The following is an 11723-nucleotide window of genomic DNA, read 5'->3' as shown; positions in this document are numbered from 1 at the left end:
AGTATAATTGAATGCAGAGAATTATGTACCTCTAATTGCTTACTTTTGTAATTGTCTTTTATTGTAGGATTAGTTCTTTATACTCAGGGAAGTAACTATTATTTTTACTTTTTGAAAAAACGTGTTAATTCTTGAATAAAATATTCTGATAAAAAATATATTTTTGAACGTGTAATATAAAGCAAATGTCATTCTACAGGAAAGTTCAAATACTGTTATTTTAATATGACAGCAGAAACAAGTTTATGAGAAACTGTATATTATCTATTGCAGTTTAAAAGAACAAAAAATTAACTCATGGTTTCTGAGGCTTAAGAATTCAGTAGCCTGGCTGGGTGAGTCTGGCACCAGTCTCTAATGAGGTTGCAGACAAGATGTAGTCATCTCAAGGCTTCTCCGGAGCTGGAGGAAATTCTTCTAAAATGGCTTACTCACTTGACTGGTGGTAAGAGGTCTCAGTTTCTCACCATGTGGGCCTCTCCGTAGGACTGCCTAAGTATCTTAGTCTCGTGTTAATTGGCTTTTCCCAGAGCAAGTGATTTGAGGGACATTGAGAGAGAGGGACAGAGAAAGAGGGAGGGAAAGAGGGAGAGCCATAAGCCAGGCAGAAGTCAGTGTCTTTTATAGCCTAGCCTCAGAAATCATACCCCATCACAGATGCTATATTCTCTAGATCACACAGACCAGCCGTGATACAATCTTGGAGGGATTACACAAGGTATGAATATTAGGAAGTGGATGGAGATCATGGGGGGTCATCTACCACAGTCTGACCTCTGCTCTAAAAATCATAAGATTTTTAATGTTCTCAACCTAACAACCAACTGAGAAAAAGGCACTGATGTCTTCGTACTTCTCTCATTTTGAAAAAGGCAATTCCTGTGAGCAATGAATCAGATCCTGCTTGATGCTGTGGTCCTATCCGTTCCAGCTCTAACTGTTCAGCAACTTCCTGTAAACCACCTTTGAGATTTTTGCAGCTCTTCATGAGGCACTTCACATCATATATGACAGGAAAAAATCAAAGGATCTCCAAGAAGTCAAGTTCTTCAGGCAAGTTAGAGTTGGTCAGGATTTTCATTAAATAGCCAAGGTCATAACCACTATGAAATGATAACCATTTGACCCCTTCACAGAGGACCACTCCAGATGTCATAAGAAGTTCTGCAAAGTACTGGGTCTCGATTCCTTCCTCCTCATGTTTTTTAAACTGGATGCCAGATGTTGTTAGTAGCTCTATAGAGTCCTGGGCATACATGTCCTTCGTCAAATTAAATTTAAAATTAAACTGCCAAGTTGAAGTTCAGGGAGGGTATTCTCCTTGCTCATTCACAAATGTCAGTCCTAGCTGAATTATCTTTAACAAGTCTACATTAATGTCCTTTCTACATACAAAATACGCTTACATCCTCCCAAGTTTTCCAGAAATTTCTTTCCATTATAGTATCCGCTCATAGCCCAGTATCTATCATGTAAATCCGGTCTAGGTATGGATAAGGTTCCTTGGGGGTAGTTCCTGAAGTATAGTTCCTCTGTATCTGAGATCTGTGAACTAAACACAAGTTATTTGCTCCCCACATGTGGAACATGCAATGGCACAACATATGTACAGTTATTGCTATAGACCCTCCTCTTCAGAAAGTGGGGAAACGGAAGACATACATGAGTTCTAGCAATTCTGAAATCCAACCAGACACAGGTTGGCAGCTCCTTGATTAGTACTCAAGGCCTGGGGATAATTCTTTGTTCTTGGCTATATTCTCCAGGCTGCTGGTTCTGCCCACTGAGTTATAATTTGTTCATGAAAGGTAGCATGTGTTGGTAGCTGAGTGGCTTTCTCAGCCTGCTTTCTGCTCATACAAGTTTGAGGCCCAAAGGCCTCTTTTGTGCTCTGTCCTTTCAGTTTAAGTAGTGTTCCTGCCAATATAATTTGTTTCAACCTGGCAAGTTTCCTACAAATCTCACGGGGAGGTGGGGGGGGGGGCGGGTTCATGTTAGTAAACATTAGAAACACTTGTTTCTAATAAACCCTGTTGTTTATATAGCCCTCTGAGGCACCATCTTGGTTCTTCCAGCAGTGAAAGGATTTTATGGTCAGGACCTCAGCTTCATCTTTAGACCGTGTTTTCCAGGAAGTGCCCTAAATTTTATCTTTGCCTTGAAGCCATTTCTTAATTTTAGCTTCATTTGCCATCTGGAGAGTCTGGGAATTTTCCAAACCATCCATTATTGATTCTTTTTATCAAGTAGTCCTTCCTTTAGCTTATGTCTCTCGTGCCTTTGGTATAAGCAACAGGAAGAAGGCAGGAGGCACATTGAACACTGGACATCTCAGCTGGATTCCCCCGTTTATTGGGCACATTTTCTACTTTCTGTGTTCCTTCAGGCCAAAAGTGTTTCTGCCACTGCAAAATTAGAATTCCTTTCCTCCGATTTCCAATAAGATTTTCCTCACTGTCCTTTAAGGCCACAGCTTCAGCCTCAAAGGCCATCATACTTCTGAAGGGTTTCTTCGAGGCTCCTGAGGTTTTCACTAACACCCTCTTCAAAGTCCATCCAACTTCCAGCCCCTGCTCTATTCTAAATCCACTCCCACATTTTGGGTTTCTGTTATAGCCACACTCTATTTCCAGGTCACAAATCTGTAATGTGAAAAAACACATACTTCAGATACAATTCACAGTTCATATACCTTAAAATTCACCCTGTTAAGGTGGTACAATTCATTGGTATCTAGTATATTCACAAGGGGTACACCCATTCAATTCCAGAACATCTTCACCCCAAAAAAGAAATACTCATTACCAATTGCTCCCCATTCCTTTCTCATCTGAGACCCTGGAAACCACCAACCTACTTTCTGTCTCTTTGGATTTGCCTATTATGGACATTTCACATCAATAGGATCATCCAATATGTGGCCTATTTCGTCTGCCTTCTTTCATTTTGTACAATGTGCATTAGTTATCTATTGCATTAACAAATTATCCCATCTCACAATTTCTGTGTTTCATAAATGTGGGCGCAGCTAAACTGAATGGTTGTAGCTCAGGGTCTGTCCTGTGGTTGCAGACACTATGTGAGCAAAACCTTCAGTCATCTGAAGGCTTGCCTGGGACCAGAGGATCTTATGTTAACGTGGCTTCCCCATGTGGCTATAGGCAAGAGGCCTCCATTACTTGCTACTGGCTTAAGGCAAGAGATCTCAGTGTCTCACCACATGGACCTAGCCATAGATCTGCTTGATTGTCCTATAGCATCCCCAAAGTTGAGTAATTGAAGAGAGGACGAGGTAAATGCCACAATGTCTGCTATAATCTAGCCTTGGAAGTCCTTTACCATCGCTTACAACAAATTCTTCTCATCACACAGACCAACCCTGATTCAGTGTGGGAGACTGGCTCTGCAGATGGTTTCTTAGAGCGTTGACATATTAGGAAATTTTATTGTAACAGCCGAATTATCGTAATAGACGAATATATTGCGGATACACTCAATTCAGGAAAATTCAAAAAGACAGCAAAGTTTTCCTATACTCTAATAAAAGAGGGGTTTTCTATACTTCTGAGCCCTAAGCCTGTTTCTTCACTTTCCACTTTGATCTGTAAAGGTAAATACATGGATGTTTCTGAGTTGGTTGAAGTATAGAGAAAGCAGCTCTCTCTCTATAACTGATCCGTTTGATCTCCTTATTCCTTTCTGGCTTCTGATCTCTAAGTCTTGTATTCATATTTGTCAAAGTTTTCAATCCATGCTGTTTTTGATAAACGTGAAAAGGTCATGCCTTCCTTTAATTTATTAAATTTAATGTTTAAATTTTAAAATATGTTGTGACTAAAAGCAATAAAATTATGGCAACTTATTTATTTTTAATGTTTATTTAATTTTGAGAGAGAGAGAAAGAGAGCACAAGTGGTTGAGGGGCAGAGAGACAGAGACAGAGACAGAGAATCCCAGAGACAGAGACAGAATACCCTGTCAGTGCAGAGGGCCCACTGTGGGACTCTGACTCACCAACCATCAGATGGTGACCCAACCCAAAATCAAGAGTCGGAAGCTTAACCAACTGAGCCACCCAGGCACCCCAAAATTATGGTAATTTAAGAAAATGGGGGTGCTTGGATGGCTCATTCAGTTGACCATCAGACTTTAGCTCAGGTCATGATCCCATGGTTGTTGAGTTCTAGGCCCACATCAGGCTCACTGCTGTCAGCGCAGAGTCTGCTTTGGATCCTCTGTCCCCCTCTCTCTGCCCCTCCGCTGCTTGCGTGCACGCTCTCTCTCCCTCTCTCAAAAGTAAATAAACATTTGGGGCGCCTGGGTGGCGCAGTCGGTTAAACGTCCGACTTCAGCCAGGTCACGATCTCGCAGTCCGTGAGTTCGAGCCCTGCATCAGGCTCTGGGCTGATGGCTCAGAGCCTGGAGCCTGTTTCCGATTCTGTGTCTCCCTCTCTCTCTGCCCCTCCCCCGTTCATGCTCTGTCTCTCTCTGTCCCAAAAATAAATAAACGTTGAAAAAAAAAAAAAGTAAATAAACATTTAAAAAATAAAAATAAATCAATGTTTCTGATACTGAAAGATACATACGCTTGCAACCTGATCATGCAATGTTATTGTATGCTTCGAACTTGTGTACAGACTGCAGAGTGAACTGCTCAGAGGCTCCAAAGTGCGGACATTTGAATTAGGGGGAAAGGATGAGGAAAGAACGTTATCTGGGCATTGGGGAGAAGTGCCCTGTGACTGAACTATAGGTGCAGGAGGATCCACAAAGCGTGAAGAGCCTGTGAATTTAGTGAGTGTGTATTATGAACAAGGCACTTGCTTTAGATGTTTTTCATCTTCTTTAGGATTCTTAAAGCTCTGAGAAGAGCTGTGAACTTGCTCAGAAAATGAGGTGCTATGCAAATGTCAGGGCTTTGCAGACCCTAGATTAAGAATTCCTGTTTTAGAAAAAGAAAAAGAAAAAGTAAGAATTCCTGTTTTAGATATTTTTGCCATGATAACTTCTTTTCTCAATATTGTTAGAAACAGTCTTGATAAATGTACATATCTCCCAGAGTGCTATCTCTGGTGTGGCGGATCCTTAATATTAGGGAAAAGAACTAAAGAGAACTTGACACAAGTTTCTTGTATTTGGGGTTGTTGTTTTGTTTTGTTTTGTTTTTCCTGCAATTTACAAGTTGTCAAGGTGATCATTAGCTACAAATTATTTTCCTTACCTTCCTGTATTAAACTGATCTTTTATTTTTATTAAACTTTTATTTTGTGAAGTCAGAAAAAAAAAAGCAGAAAGCACACAAGAGTCATATGGCAAATATTCAATATAATCCCAATACCTAGAATTTAAAATGTTAACATTTCATTAAATTTTCTTCATTAAAAAAAATAGTATCATAAGAGATAAAGCTGAAGACCCCTTCATGCCAAACCCAAAGTTCCAGCCCTTTTGCCCTACAGGCTACAGCTATCAGGAGCTGGTATATACCCTTCCAATTCCTTGCTTAATTCTTTCACAGCCATGTATGTATCCATATCTAATAACAGTATTAACTTGTATTATTTACATTTATATAAATAGCATCATTGTATACATGTTTTATACATTCCCTTTTTAAATTTAACATTGTTTGGTGATCTGGCCAGTTTATTTTAACTGCTGTAAAATACTACATTGCTTAACTATATCGCATAATGTTTTCTCATTGACAGATTTTTTTTTTTTTTTTTAGTGGGCAGTGCTGTAAGGAACACCTTTTTCTTGGTTGGACCATATGAAATTGCTGTTTTTGTAGGTCAAAAATATTTGAATAGGGAGTTTTTTATGATTAACCATTAGCCATTTGGATTTCCTCTAATGTAAATTTCCCACTTACATTCTGTGCTATCTGGAATAAGATAAATGAATGAAGTATTTCAAGAATTTACTGTGGGGGTGCCGGAGTGGCTCAGTCGGTTAAGTGCCAACTCTTGATTTTGGCTCAGGTCATGATATCACAGTTTGTGGGATCAAGCCTGGCATCCAGCTGTATCTGACACCATGGAGCCTGCTTGGGATTCTTTCCCTCCCTCTCTCTCTGCCCCTCCTCTGTGCTTGTACACATGTGTGCACACCCTCTCTCTCAAAAATAAATAAACTTTTTTAAAAATCTTAAAATAGTTAACATAACTATACTCTAGTACGGTAATGAGGTAGGTAAATAATTTAGAGAAAAATAGAACTTGAAAGTACGTGATTTTTAATAGGATCCTTTTTAATTAAAAACATACCATTAACAAAGTGCTTATTATGTGTTAGGCATTGTGCTAAGCACTTTGTATATGTTACTTCGTTTGATCTTCAAAACAACTCTATTAAGTAGAAATTATTCTTATTTTGCCTAAGGTCACACAACCATTAGCCATTGGAACTCATTGCAAACCCAGGTATATCTGGCTGTAAAGCCTGTTCTAATCATTATCTTGCCTTCCCATAAAAAAAAAAAAAGTCTCTAAAAATTTACAGATCCAATAAAAGTCACACTTAGTGGCATGCAATTTTATAGATAGTAAAAATAGGTTAGTAAAAACTATATTTTAGATATTTATAGTTTATAAACAATAAATAGTAAGTTCTTAAGGTACATAAAATGAATAAAAATAAATATATATTTGGATTTTAATTAGTAAATCTGGCTGCAAATAAAGAAAAGTACACAACTTTTACATTACTGCACAGATTAATATAAAGACAAGACGAAGGTGGCACAGTAGAGTCATGTTCTTACATTCCACCTCCTAAATACAGAGCATGACATACAAAATGGGAAGTGGGAAAATGAGAAAGACATTCACGGACTGAAGAACACAAACACAAAACACTGAGCAGAGCTGAAGCTAATGTCTGGTGAACTCTGGGTCCAGAAGGCAGTGACAGCTTAAATTTCTGTTCATGTGGAATAATCAAAACTAAAACTGCTTCCATAAGGCAAGATTTGAAGGTAGGCTTTTAACTAAATCTGACAGGACTATTTTCCCTAATTCTCATTCTAAGGTGAGGTTTTGCTAAGCAAGAAAATAACAATAGACTTGGTATAGCAATGAGGGAACTGAGCTAGGATAGGTAGAAGAGATAAACTGAGAAAATTATTCCGGCCTTCCCTTAGAAACAAGATTCAAAGGCTATCTGAGCCTGGGTTTAACTTGATGTAATTATTTATGCCTATAGTTAAGAAAATGTAGCATTAAACTCCTAAGAGGTTATAAGGTAAGGTCATTATTCTATAAAAGTAATTGTTTTTCTCTATAAAATGCAGTTATAAATTCTAACCCTTCCAGACAAAGATTTAAGGTTTTTTTATATAAGTTTCTTTTTTTTAATGTTTATATATTTATTTTGAAGGAGAGAGAGAGCAAGCATGCATGCATGCACACAGGCACCTAAACAGAGGATGGGCAGAGAGGGAGGGAGGAGAGAATCCCAAGCAGGGCCATGCTGTGAGCTCAGACCCCGACTTGGGTCTTTATCCCACAAACTGTGAGATCATGACCTGAGCCAAAACCAAGAGTCGGATCCTTAACTGACTAAGCCACCCAGGTGCCCAGATTTAAGTTTTTTTCCACTGAGAATTACAAAGACATATTTCCAGAATCTCAGTTTTCAATTCTGGGATAGAATTTTAAAGCTTTGTATTCTGTGATAGGCAGAATATGGATGCCCTAATCCCCAGAACCTGTGAATAAGTTACCTTACACAGCAAAAGGGACATTGCAGATGTAATTAAATCAAGGATCCTGGACAGGGAGATTGTCCTGGATTAGCTGGGTGAGTCCAATGTAATCACAAATGTCGTTATAAGAGGAAGGTAGGAAGTAAAGGCCAGAGGTGATGTGATGACATAAGCAGACGTAGGAAGATGTGGGGTCAGGGACCAAGGAATGCAGGCAGCCTCTGGAAGCTGGAACAGACAAGGAAACATCTCCCCCCAGAGCCTCCAGAAGGAACATGGCCCCACCAACACCTTGATTTTTGCCATTTTGGATTTCTGATCTCCAGAACTGTAAGATAGTAAGTTTATGTTTTCCTTGTTTCCCTCTCTCTCCCTCTCTGTCTCTGGTGTGTGTGTGTGTGTGTTTTGTTTTATTTTTAGAGACATGGATGATCCATTAAGTTTGATGATCCATTTAAGTTTGTGCTGTTTTAAGCCACTAAATTTGTGCTAATTTGTTACAGCAGCAACAGGAAACTGCATTCCGACTCTTTTTAGACATATTTCTAATATGGAGAATTTGTTGTCGTTGTTGTTGTTGCTGGTGTTATTAAGAAAAGGCAAATGGGAAGGAATTCTAGGAAGATAGCAGCTTATTTTGCCTTTTTTACATTCCCACACTCCTCAGTAAGCAGATATACAAATTAGAGTAACAATGATGTATATGTAACCTTATGGTCATCAAAATGTCAAAAAATTTAGATTCCATTTATTAGTGGAAGAGATGGAGAAGGAGGAGAATGTTTTCATATATTGCTGGCGAAAAGCAATCGGTATTACCTATTAAAATGAAAAATACATTTATCTTTCCAACCAACAATCCCACTCCCAGAAATCTAACCCACAGAAATAAAAGCACCTTTACTAAAGACATATTTAAATATATTTATGGCATTTGATTACAGTGGAACAAACTAGAAACAAAGTGCCCATCAACAGGATAATGCTTAATAAATTATGGCACTTCCATACCATAGAATGGTATGCAACCATTAAAAAGAATTAGAGAATAAAGTTGAACCCCTGTCTCACACCATATGTAACAATTAATTCAAGTTAATTCACAATGGATCAAATCTAAATGTAAGAACTAAAACTAGAAAGTTCTTAGAAGAAAACAGGCATGAATCTCCATAACCTTGAATTAGGCAATGATTTCTTAGATATGACACCAAAAGCACAAGAAACAACAAAAAAAAATAGGTAAATTAGGCTTCATAAGAATTTAAGATGTTTGTATTTCTAAGGACAAAGTTGAAGACAACCCACAGAATGGGAGAAAATTGTTTATATGTGTAATATCTACAGTATATAAGAATTCTTAAAATTCAACAATAAAACACAACCCAATTAAAAATGGGTAAAGGATCTGAACAGACACTTCTCCAAAGAAGAAAAACAACAAGCCAATAAGCACATGAAAAGATGGTCAACATAATTAACCATCAGAGAAATGCAAATCGAAACCACAGTGAGATAACTCTTCACACATAGTAAGATGGCCACGATCAAAAAGGCTGATAAAAACAAGTGTCGGTGAGGATGTAGAGAAATTGTAACCCTTGTGCGTTACTAGTCAGAACGTAAGATGGTACGGCCTTTTTACAACACAGGCATTTCCTCAAAAAACTAAACACAGAATTACTATAACCTAGCAATTTTCCTAGGTATATTACCCAAGAGAATCTAACTTATGTCTACACAAAAACTTGTACACACAAGTTCATAGTACAATTATTCATAGTAGTAAAAAGTGAAAACCCACTGTCCATCAACTGATGAATAAACAGAAGGTATATTCTTACAACAGAGTATTATTCAGTCACAGAAAGGAATGATGTACTAATACATGCCACAGCATGGATGGCCGTCTTAAACATTATGCTAAGCCAAAGAAGCCAGACACAAAAGGTCACATATTATGTGACCCCATGTACATAAAGTGTCCAGAATAGGCAAATCCATGGAGATAGAAAATATATTAGTGTTTGCCAGGAACTGGGAGAAGGAAGGAATGGGGAGTGAATGCTAATGAATATGGAGTTTCTTCATGAACTAAGGAAATAGTCTGGGATTAGACTATGTGATGGCTGCACAACTTGTGGATATACTAAAAAACACTGCGTTTCATGTTGAATGAAATGTTCACTGTTCAACGTTGAGTTCTATATACATCGTATGAAGAAGAACAAAGGACAAGAACAAGGATAAGAACAAGAACTTTTTTGGATGATTTGCAGGCGCCACCAGGTAAGAAACCATTTGTCATCTGATCAGGTCAGAGCCAAGAATCCATTTTATTTTGTTATCTTTATGTAACTGGATTTTCTATTTAGAGAAGAGAGGAAAGTTCTCCTTTAAAAATCTGTTTACATTTGGGGTACCTGGCTGGCTCAGGCCTTAGAGCATGTGACTCTTGATCTCAGGGTTTTAAGTTTGAGCCCCATGTTCGGTGTAGATTACATAAAACCTTTTTTAAAAAGTTTACATTTTTAAAAAATGAAGTCAATATAAGTAAGAGTATTAAAGAAAAGTATTCAGTAAATAACAAGGTATATTGGCAGACTCTGACATTTGTAAAAGTCCTAGTGTTCTATTGCATATTTTTCAAACCCAGGAATACTGTTTGGATTAATAATGAAGTAAAAGTCAATACACCATTCACTTCCCAGTGCCAAGTATCTCCATAACTTAATCCTTGGATATGTTTTTTGAAGTACAAACCCTTTCTTTCAGTACTATCTCCAAGGAAATTTTCAGGGATTTGCCCTCTAGATTAGATATCACAGGTTTTGCTCCTTTCCATTTCAATAGGCTGCCATCCCCACTGGCTCTCCATGGGGCCAAGTTTCCTGAACTGTGCAAGCTGAGGTGAGTTGAGGCACAAGAAAAGCTTTGATACTGGGTATCTTTTGGATACCATGCCAGCTTGTAGTTCCAGATAGTTAATATGTGACACCACATTCCTTTCGATGTATCAGATCTTTTTTTTTTTCCATGTTTACTTTCAGAGAGAGCTGAGCAGGGGAAGGACAGAGAAAGGGAGACAGAACCCCAAGCAGGCTCCACGCTGTCAGTGCAGAGCCTAACGCCCAATGTAGGGCTCCATCTCAAGAACCATGAGATCATGACCCCAGCCAAAATCAAGAGTCAGATGCTTAACCAACTGAGGTACTCAGGCACCCCTGATGATGTCATATCTTTGCGAAGCTGGGTTTTGGGTCATTGCTGTGATAAAAAGCAAGTACTATGCAAAAATCAGTGTGGAAGAAAGGAGATGGCAGTTGTCTAGTCTGATCCCAATTTTGAGAAACCGTGCAGTGCCCAAAAGGGACACCCATTCGATTACTAATGTGGTCATTTAAGAATGAGATAAAAAATACCACTTTTGTTTTTAATTTACATGTATTAGAACCTAACTACTTAATGTTAACTGTTAGGTTTTGTTTTGTTTTGTTTTGGCCAAGGAACTCTGAAAAAATTCCTGAGACTCTAAAGATACCATAAACCAAGCAAGTTTGGAAACGTTTGGGTTATTTACTTCTCCATATATTAAATACATTCCAAACTTTGGATAGTTCTTCAGTTTTTGTTTTTTGAGAGAGAGAGAGAGGGCAAGCAGGGGAGAGCAAGCAGAGGGAGAGAGAGAGAATCTCAAACAGGCTCCACACTCAGCATGGAGCCTAATGCAGAGGGCAATGCAGTGCTCAATCCCAAGACCCTGAGATCGTGACCTGAGCAGAAATCAAGTCGGACGCTCAACAGGTTGAGCCACCCAGGTGCCCCAAGTTTTTCAGTTCTTGTTCCACATTCCTCTTGTATATGAATATGTTTAAGGATCAGCCTTCCAGACTGGGGATGAATATATAGAAACATCTCTTGATAGCAAAGGCCCATCTTAAGTGCCTACTTTAAAGGTAACAAGTCAAATACAAGCAGTCCAATGTGGCTAGAGGGAGATACACTCCACTTCCTA

At 38.5% G+C, this 11723-nt stretch overlaps 1 pseudogene; it reads right to left on the bottom strand.

Moving 5' to 3' along the window:
* Nucleotides 1-43: 43 nt before the first annotated feature.
* LOC115516983 lies at nucleotides 44-7747 on the bottom strand (annotated as a pseudogene).
* Between the last annotated feature and the right edge of the window lie 3976 nt (nucleotides 7748-11723).

This window comes from Lynx canadensis, chromosome B3 (genome assembly GCF_007474595.2).
Source record: "Lynx canadensis isolate LIC74 chromosome B3, mLynCan4.pri.v2, whole genome shotgun sequence".
Classification (NCBI taxonomy): Eukaryota; Metazoa; Chordata; class Mammalia; order Carnivora; family Felidae; genus Lynx; species Lynx canadensis.
This window is presented reverse-complemented; position numbering and strand designations above follow the sequence as displayed.